We start from the raw sequence: 10,706 nt of genomic DNA on the forward strand, positions 1-10,706 counted from the left end.
TTCATTTGGGATTTCATTTTCATTTCTTTTGTTGTGCACCAACCCAAGTTGGTTTCATGCTCGGTATTTTCAAATTTCTTCCCAAAACGCCCTTTTATGGTCAAGTTTTGTTTCCATTACCCTCGTGAACTATGGTGCATGCTAACTTGATGGGAAAAAGCTACCGAATGCTTTATTTCCTACAAAATGTAATGAGTACAAGCAAAAACACTTAGAACACGTAATAAGCTCACAAATACACTTATAAAAGTGCAAAAATCAAATAAAACCGAGCCAATGTAGGGAGTAAAATCACACATAAATTAGACACATCAAACCAACCTTGCCTTATAGCGTTCTAAGGTGTCATCCGCTTTATATTTCACTTTATGTACCCATTTACAGCTAATGGGTCATTTTCCATGTTTTAGTTGGACAATATTCCATGTCTTATTAGCTTCAAGCACCTCAATTTCTCTTGCCATAACATCTCTCGACTCGACTTTCTTGGCTGCCACAAAATAAGTACGAGGTGTTTTGATTGCATCGACATTGGCCAAGAAGCTCTTGTAAGAAGAAGTGAAACACAACTAATAGTGACATAATTACGTAATGGAGCACGAGTACCTTTATTTGAGGAACTCAATTGAACTGAGTGAGCATCCTATTCAGGGTTTAAAATTCGCGTGGACTTGCAAAAATAATATTTCTTCCAGTAGTGCTCGAATTTTTTCACGAGCTCCATGGCCATGGCTCTCCTCCCCTTCCACACTCACGACCTATTATCTTGTACCCGGTTCTGCCACTTCTTCCTCAATTATTTCACCATCATGAGGTTCGTTACTCCCTTGTCTGATATACTCACATCGCGCTCATCGTCGACATTATCAACCTCCATTACTCTCCGGCTAATCATATGAAATGATGGCCTGCTCAACACCATTCAACACTCCCATGCCTTCTTCATGATCAACAATAATATTGGTATCCGCTAAAGGAAAAGTATTCTCATAAAATATGATGTCCCTAGACACCAAAAATTATTTAAGCTTTAAATCAAAAAATTTCCAAACTTTCTTTCCTTGCGAGTAACCTGTAAAAATACATCGCTTCCCTCTTTAGAAATTTGTCTTCCGGTTTGTCTTTTCTGTGAGCATAATCAAGGCAACCAAAAATATGAATATTGTCAAGACATGGTTTTTCTTTGTATGAAATTTCAAAGGAGGTGCGGCCATCCAGGACCCAAGTTGTGATACCAAAGGTTTATGAGTATAAGGATCTCGGTCGAGTCGGGGATACTTGATCGGGTTGGTCATCGGGTGATTGGAGTAAGGCACCATGGCGTGTTGGTGTGTTACGCAAGTGGGAGTCCGATTGATTTAAAATGCAGTTGAAAGGACACATAAGCCCAAAAAATTCCAATAAAACCTAAGCTTGAAAACGAAGGGTACTTGCTATTTCTACGATATGCCAATGTTTTTGTTCTACTCGTCCGTTTTGTTGTGGGGTGTCAATGTTACTAGTATGGATAAGTACCCCATTATCATTCTAGTAGTCTTTCATTGAACCCGAAAGAAATCAGGTTCTATTGCCACTTTGTATTATCTTTACTTGTCTTTCCAAATTGTGTGAGGGTCATTTTGAGAAAATTAATGATTAATTTCCCAACTTATCTCTATCTCTCATGAAGTTTACCTAGGCTCCTCGACTACAATCATCGATAATGGTTAAGAAATAATTAGCCCCCGATAAACTGCTTGTTCGATATGGTCTCATATATCACAATGAATTAAAGCGTATAAAATGGCACTCCTTTTATTATTAATCATAAACACGGACCTTGTTTGTTTTGAAGGATAACCTGAATCACAAACAGAATCGGTACTCCATGATAAATTGTTCCCAACCAATAGAAAAATAAGATAAAGTACTACTAGACGGATGGTCGATCCTCCTATGCCAAAATCTCGAATCACCCTTGACCAACATCCTAGATGCTGACTCCTTATGGCCGTTCATTAAATAATAAACCCCGTCTTGGTTCTAACCCTGTCGAATCTGTATCCTTGTAGATCGGTCCTGTATTACACAATAGTCAGGGTAAAAGATTACTACGCAGTTGTTTTCTTCAATTAATTGTTGTACGAAAATTAAATCACAAGTATTCAAAGATGGGACATATAATACGTCCTTTAAAATAAAATTATCTTTTAAGGCTACTCGTTCGTGTCAGCTTCAATGACGTGTGAGCCATCAGGAAAACCTACTCTTGATGACACGCCTTTTCGTAAATTTTCGAGTAATAAACGTCGTCCTGTCATATGGTGCAATGCACCGCTGTCAAGTAGCCAATCACCAACAATTTTATTTTGCATACCTAACAGTTTTGAAAGACCTTTTGGTTTCGAAACCAAGAGACTCCTTAATTGTTCAACTTTGTCAGCGGTGAGAGGTTTCTTTTGTCTCTCGGCATCACTTGTGGTGGCATTAATCACAACATTGAATGTGTTCACATATCTTCGACTTGCACCACTGCCACGGCAACCACGACTTCGACGTCGACCACCACCATTAATAGAAGGATCCTCGTGATTCTCCCAACATTTCTCTTCTGCATGATAGGGTTTCGTGCAATTGATGAACGTCATTGGCTGGTATGCTTTTGGCCAATCTTAGGTCGTCACCCGTCCTCGTCCTCTCCCTCTCGGGTTGGTCTGTGTCTTTTCCATAACAGCCTCTATTCTCATATTTTATGCAAGTGACAGACCGATAATGTTCTTCATGCAATACAAGAGAGTAGGCTCAGACATAATCTTGTCCTCCATCAACAGGTTGGAGCGTATATGTCAATAAAGAATAGTATTCAATCCTATAATAAAGAATAGTATTCAATCCCATAAGGAATGTATGAACGTTCTGTTCCTCTCGTTCTTTAATTAGCGCAGGAACCGCTCCACAAGTACATTGTGAGATACGCTTATAATTTGCTAATTCTCCCCATATCGTCTGCAATTGCATGTAATACTCAACAATGGATTGTTGTTTCCCTTACTTACACTCATTGAGATTACTCTTCAATTGATGAATGTGTGGTGCGTTGCCGGTTGAAAACCTTCCTTTTAATTCCGTCCAGATCTCCTTTGCCATACCCGAAAACATGATACTCGGTCGAGTGGGCTGTACTCGACTGAGTGGGTCATCGAGTGTTTTGAGGCAGGCTACTGCCTTGGGTGCACTTGGCCGAGAATGTGAAACACTCAGTTAAGTAGGACGAACTCGATCGAGGAAGTCTGGTACACGATCGAGTGCCCGGTCCGATGGGTTATTTTCCGTGATTTTAATTAAAATGATTAGAGAAGTATTTAAGACTTGTTAAGCAGTTCTAATCAGTTTTAGAATCATTTCTCACAAAACCTAAACTACCTTACTGCTTCTCTAATAATCTTCATCATTTCCAAAGGTGATGTATTGTGAGTCTTAGCATCTTGTATTCCGTGTCTATCGCAGAAGTAAGTATTCTTTATGCTTTATTAAATTGTTATTTTAAGTTGAGCAAACCTTAATTTGGAATGATTTCGGGATTAACAGGTGATTAGTGATGGTTTGTGATTAGTATTGTTTGATTTAGGTGACGATTTCGTAGAGGAGCAGTTCTAGCTCGCTTTGGTGATTTGTCTCTCGGATTTTCTAATCAAGTAGGGTTTCCCTACTCAGTTTTCTATATGACTGATTATAAGTTGATGTGGAAATGTGTGATTTTCATTGATGTGGGTTATTGTAGCAATTTGATATTGGTGACATTTTTGGTATTAATTGTTGAGCAATTTTCAGGAGATGGTCTTCACCCTCATGTTCACACCTTCTGGCTCCTGTGATAAAGGGGATGTGCATATTAAAGATCTGGGTTTTCTTGTCGTAATGAGCGAGGCTTAGGCGGCAATGCTGCGGTCCACCAGCAGCGGTGTGGGTACCTGTTGCGATGGGTAACTTGGCATGTCTGGGTTGTGGTTCAGACATTTGTATCTTGAGATTGAGATTGTTATTGCAGGATTGTTTTTGTTAGTTGTTGTATTGTAGCTCATGGTTGATTATAAAGTGACTTACCCTCTTATGTTTTCAAAACCTGCGGTGATCCATATGGGGATGGTGAGCAGAAGTCTAGCACGTTTTGATAATTGCACTTACTTCGGGATGGAAGGGACGCCGCTGAGTCTAGCATATGCTTTACCTTCTACTGATAATTTAATAAACTTTTCACTTAATTTGGAGTTCGACTTGTACTTTATCTTTCAGTTGGAGTTTTGGAATTTGTATCTTGGATTAAACTATATTTTAATACATTTTTGTTTCCTTTTGGTAACTTTGATTTTTACTACCTCGGGTAACCGAGATGGTAGCACCGCCATTTGCTAAAGTAGGTCTGGGTAAGGTACTTTGGTAGATGGGGGTATTACAATCTGCATGTCGTCTTCTCCTGTGGCGCAGCAACTGGTTAATTCACGGTCCCATCGACGAACCCCAAATTGTTTTTGGCATCGAGGCCATTCTTAACGGCATCTGCCCATAAGTCATAATTTTCATCATTAAAAATTGTTTGAGTCAATGTTAAACTCGGGCTGTCTGGCGGTTGTAAGTATAAGGGTGAAGATGGAGGGATAACTATGATTCTATCGCTCCCATCTCCTTTGTTCTTATCACCATTCATCATTCTATTTGATTTAAAAAAAAAAATTGTCATGATATTATTCTCGGGATACCACAACAAACTTGTATTGGTCATGAATTATGAAAGGTATTGATTTGATAATGAAAATGGTATTACAAGACATGTATATATACAACTTCCAACCTTAAGCCAATGACAAGGGTTTCCTAAATATAATCATACAAATTAGAAAACCAAAAGATATGGCCTATAATATTATATGACGTAATATATTAACTATTAAAAGTGTAATATCAATATTTCTACAAACATGTATGACATTCTTGTTGGGTTAAAACATCCAACACAAGGTATTCAATTTGCTAAGTGTTACATGTACATAAATTAATGACGTATAAGTAACATTTAGGTAGTGTTAAATGATGGACAATGCATTTGCTAAACATTACGTGAAATTGCTTTAGCATTTGGTGAAACGAATGAATTATTATTAATTCATTTGTTTAACGTAGAATGATTTTATGATTTTAAAATCTAATGTCATTTGACGTGGCTATATAAAGGATGGCAAATCCTTTGGAAAAATTATCTCACAAAATGTAATCAAACAAGGTGACTTAGCTTGGTAGAGAGCAAGTCGGGGTTTGAGGGTGAGAGGCAGTATAACGAGTTTTATACAATAATTTAGGAGGTTACTCTAGAGGTAATATTGGTGGCATTTACTAATATTACTGGAGGGCTAGAGGTTGTTATCTTATATTATTGTGGGTTTTGAATTGGTATTAATTCGGGACGGTTACGTTGTACTGGTAGTATATTATTAGAGCGGATTCTAGTCGAATTGGCTAGTGGGTTTTACTTCCGGTTTGAAAGGTTTTGCCCTGTGTTTGACCCTAAAATATCGTCTCATCTTAATATTGCTTACATTTATTTACTTTTACGGTTTAATTGTCGATTGGTTGCTTCTGTTGCGCGTGGGAGATTAGCGGTAATTTCCCAACAGTGGTATCAGAGCCACGAGGCTCGGTCTGGTGGCTAGTTTAATTGGCAAGGATGTCAAATATGGGGTCTCAATTTGCAGTTCCAAAATTTGATGGTAAAAGTAGTTTCACTCTTTGGAAAAGAAGGATGAAGGATCTCCTGGTTCATCTTGGTTTGGCTAGAGCCTTGAAAGGAGTTGACGGTAAGCCAGAGAAGATGAGTGATGCCGACTGGGAAGAGGTTTGCACTAAGTGTGCAAGTACTATTATGTTGTGCATCTCGGATTCTTTCATCAATTGTGTTCTTGATGACGACTCTCCATCAGTGATATGGGAAAAGTTGGAGAAACTCTACATGGCGAAGAGTTTGACCAACAAGTTGCTTTTGAAGCGGCGGTTATATCGGTTGAGGATGGATGAGGATGATAATTTAATTGGACATGTGAATTTGTTCAATGGACTGTTAGACGAGTTAAAGAAGATCGAAGTAAAGCTTAAGGAGGAAGATAAGGCGTTATTACTCCTCAATTCTCTCCCGGACAGTACACATATGAGACTTATGTGGATACTATTTTGTGCGGTAAAGACACCATCACAGTGGAGCAAGCACAAAAAGCTTTATTGTCCTTTGATGCGAGGAAGAAGGACAAGGCTGGGGTACGGAGTGACAGTACGGGTACAGTTGCAGTTGCTCGAGATCGGAGAAGTCGATCGTTTAACAGGGAGGATGGATCGAAGCATGGCAGGTTTCGATCCAGGAACGCTTCTAGAAATAATGATGTGAAGTGTTTCAAGTGTGGTGACCTTGGGCATATTAGGCGGTTCTGTCCTAAGAAATGCGGGAATGAAGAAAACACGGGCGACACCAACTTGGTTGCCGGTGAAGGAAGTAGTGGTTGTTTCCTTACCGATGGTAGTGACATATTTGCGGTCACGGATGTAAACGACGTGTCTTCCAAGAAAGAATGGATATTAGAATTTGGTTGTGTCAACAACATTTGCACCCGGAAGGATAGTTTTGATGAGCTCCAAGAAGGCGTGGCTAGGAAATTGAGTTTGGCTGATAACTCAATAGTTGATGTCATGGGTGTTGGCGTGGTGAAAATCAAAATATCAAATGGGGTGGTGCACACTTTGGACAAGGTTGTTTATGTTCCAAAGTTACGGCGGAATCTAATTTCACTTAATCAACTGGACTCCGAAGGTTATGGGTGTAAAGCTCATAGGGAGTAATCAAAGTGACTAAGGGTTCTATAGTCCTCATGAAGGGGGAGATACGTCGTGGTTTATACCGTCTGGATGCATATGTAGTAAAAACCTCACAAGATGGCTGGAAACGGAAAAATCGTGCACGTGTTTCGTTCGTGGAAGAGGCGGCGAAGGTAGATTGTTTTCAGGTTACAGACGGGCGCAAAGGGAAAATTCCTGCTGGTAGGAAGGTGGAGAGCAAGAGGTTTCTCTCAGGAGTCAAGTAACGCCATTGAATGGATTTAGGCTGTACACGGTGCATTGGCCGTGATATTGAGTTAGGGGTGGGGACCGAATAATAACTTGGGTGTGCAGCTGGTAATTTCATAAGGCCAATGGTTGATTCCTCGGTGGTGGTCTCTTGTGTTGGAGGGGGAGATTTTTTGGGTTAAAACATCCAACACAAGGTATTCAATTTGCTAAGTGTTACATGTACATAAATTAATGATGTATAAGTAACATTTAGGTAGTGTTAAATGATGGACAATGCATTTGTTAAACATTACGTGAAATTGCTTTAGCATTTGGTGAAACAAATGAATTATTATTAATTCATTCGTTTAACGTAGAATGATTTTATGATTTTAAAATCTAACGTCATTTTACGTGGCTATATAAAGGATGGCAAATCCTTTGGAAAAATTATCTCACAAAATGTAATAAAACAAGGTGACTTAGCTTGGTAGAAAGCAAGTCGGAGTTTGAGGGTAAGAGGCAGTATAACGAGTTTTATACAATAATTTAGGAGGTTACTCTAGGGATAATATTGGTGGCATTTACTAATATTACTGGAGGGCTAGAGGTTGTTATCTTATATTATTGTGGGTTTTGAATTGGTATTAATTCGGGACGGTTACGTTGTACTGGTAGTATATTATTAGAGTGAATTCTAGTCGAATTGGCTAGTGGGTTTTACTTCCGGTTTGAAAGGTTTTGCCCTGGGTTTGACCCTAAAATATCGTCTCATCTTAATATTGCTTACATTTATTTACTTTTACGGTTTAATTGTCGATTTGTTGCTTCTGTTGCGCGTGGGAGATTAGCACTAATTTCCCCACAATTCCTACACCATTATTCTAAGACTGATCACTTAGTCTTGGAAATTAAACACTGACAAACGGCTAATTAATTGTACGATATATGTGAAAGACAATAGTCTAATGAGTTTCAACGATTAAGTCGTTAATTTTCGAAATCAATGGATAATATTTGAAGCTCCAATGATCAGCAAATTGTAGGCGCTCAGTGAACGAATTATATGAGGAAGATTGTAATAGACTAGTAGCAGCCAGCTAGCCACTACGGTACTCAACTCCTGATAAGACGGGTTTAATATATGATAAAACGGTTGATTAAATGATTTTGAAGGAGCTAAATACGGTACCTTATGTGGGATAGTGTATGTTTATATTTAGCACTTGTTTCGTGCATATAATGTGTAATTGTATCGAGTTATCCCGAGTATGGATAGTCAAGGTAGGAACCGTGTTTGGAGCTTGGATGTTTGATGAAGTCGGAGATTCGAGTTGAAAGCTAAAGGCTTGTTTTGACAAGAAGAAGAAGAAACAAGTGGAGTAAAAGACTAGCCAAGCAAGCCAAACAAGCGGTACAGGTGGGGAACCAGGCAACCCAGGCGAGCTGCCACAGGAGCTCAGAATGTGAATAAGAAGCAGTACACTAGCCAGGCTAGGGTGGCTAGCCGCCTGGCGGGACGCCTGTCAGGGATGGCGGATTGCCATGTGCTGAACCGTGATTTACCTAATTTCGTTGCTTTGTTTTCGGAAGTTAAAATACATAAGACTTATTATTATTGTTTTCCATGATTATCCTTACTATCATTAAACAATACTCAAGAACTCTAATTACTTTTGCTTAGAAAATTATGAGAAACTAATCCTCCTTTCTTGGATCGACAGATTAAAGCTATTGACTAATTAATTGTGAGATTGGTGTTTCTCTCTCTTATTACTCAAGTATTGGTTAGTCTCTTGCTCGTATTTAATGATTGTTTCTTCTTTTTGCTAATCTGATCAATTAGTAATTGTTTACTTTAATCTATTGCATGTTTATAAATTGGATCTGTAATTGTTCAATTAATCTAGACTAAAGTAGCAAACGTTTCCCTAATAATTTGTATGCGTTTCATCGTTATTAGGACGAAGTACAGACTAAACATATAATTCGAATCGTTAACTGCGTGTGTTAAAGACCGTTATCTTTATTGCTTCCTTTGATCGTTAATTATGTTGTTGGTTAAATCTAGACTGTGGATTTGATTTTTCAATAACTAGGGTCTTCTAATATCGCGTTTCGAGTTAGTTGAATAAACTTAAGAGGAAGAAGGAAATTAGTATTTCAAGAATAAAGTACTTTAGACTAATTGAATGAAAGACAATCGAAGACCAATTGGTTTGTTGATAGTGCATGTTTGTAGACACAAGACCTTTTAATCATTTGAATTAATCTATCTTTATTGCTTTGTCTTTTTAGTCATTAGTTATATTCGATCAACTTCCCCACACTTAGACCTTTACTCTTCCTCGAATAAACTCAAAAGACTCATTACAAGCTCAAAACAACACCGGTTCACAGAAATATGGGAAGGCTAACTAAACTTACCTTATACTCATATGCACAAGATGATCTTAATAACAGCAAAGGGATATAAAATACATCGGAAGAATTTTTTCCTTTTCACTAGTGCACAAAAGTGGAAACTCAAAGGAATATTCATAATAAGCTTATACCAACACCGATCCACAGAAGTGCAAGAAAATCAATAAGACTCACAACGTTTGCACCAGACAGTCTTCAACATAGCAACGATAGATCAAATAGCATAAGAAGAATTTTTCTTCACCTAAATCTCTCATTTTGCCTAGAGCGCCCGCCCTTGCAGGTTTTCACTCTAGCATATCATTTTTTTTCAACTCACTCTATGATACGTGCATTATATATAGTCCTTTTAGGCCTTTTTATGCACGTATTTCTATGCTATTATCGTAGTTTTATGCTACGAAATGCCCCGAATATGCTACTTTGGTTTGTTTTGTCTTATTTGCAGGAATGAACCAGAAAGTATTGAAATCAAGCCTTTTACCGTCCGTTTAGCATGCATTTGGAGGAAGAGTGAATTTGGAGCGGGAATGTAGCTATTTTGAGATGCGCAAAGAAGAAAGATAGCTAGGCGAGCAAAGGAAGAACTTCAACTTGCTAGTGTCTACTTTGAAGAGCCATATCTCGAGTTCTTCAAAAGATATTCAGGTGATTCCAATTGGAGATGAAATCGTGTCCTCTTAGCTTTCCAACGATACCAGAATCGCCCTGTTTGCCCAAGTAACGAAGAAATGGTAGCCGCTTGAAGTTCAGTGCGCAAAGCAGGAAATTGTGCGCTGAAAAGTACTCGATCGAGTACAATTATGTTCGATCGAGTCCTTTTTCTACTCGATCGAGTAGTTGCATTTTAGGATTTGCTCGATCGAGTAGATTTTCTACTCGATCGAGTGGTTTAAGCTTAATTTACTCGATCGAGTGATTTAAAGTTACTCAATCGAGTGGTTTTGATGTTACGCGGGATTAATTAACCCGTGTTGGGCTTAATTTCGGGATAGACTTTTGTTTTCCTATTTAAGCTTTCATAATTAGGTTAAGGGGGCTCTCCCATCATACTTCACACATCACACGTTACTTTTTCCTCTGGTTAGTGTTGAATACTATTTTCTCTCCTATTTTCCGGATCCTTTTCTACTGTAACTTTCTTCCTTTCCCTTTTTTCTTTAATTTAATTAATGCTTATTGTTTTTCTTCTCTTTATTCTTGTTCTTTCTTTATTT

Source organism: Silene latifolia, chromosome Y (assembly GCF_048544455.1).
Source record: "Silene latifolia isolate original U9 population chromosome Y, ASM4854445v1, whole genome shotgun sequence".
In the NCBI taxonomy this organism is placed as follows: Eukaryota; Viridiplantae; Streptophyta; class Magnoliopsida; order Caryophyllales; family Caryophyllaceae; genus Silene; species Silene latifolia.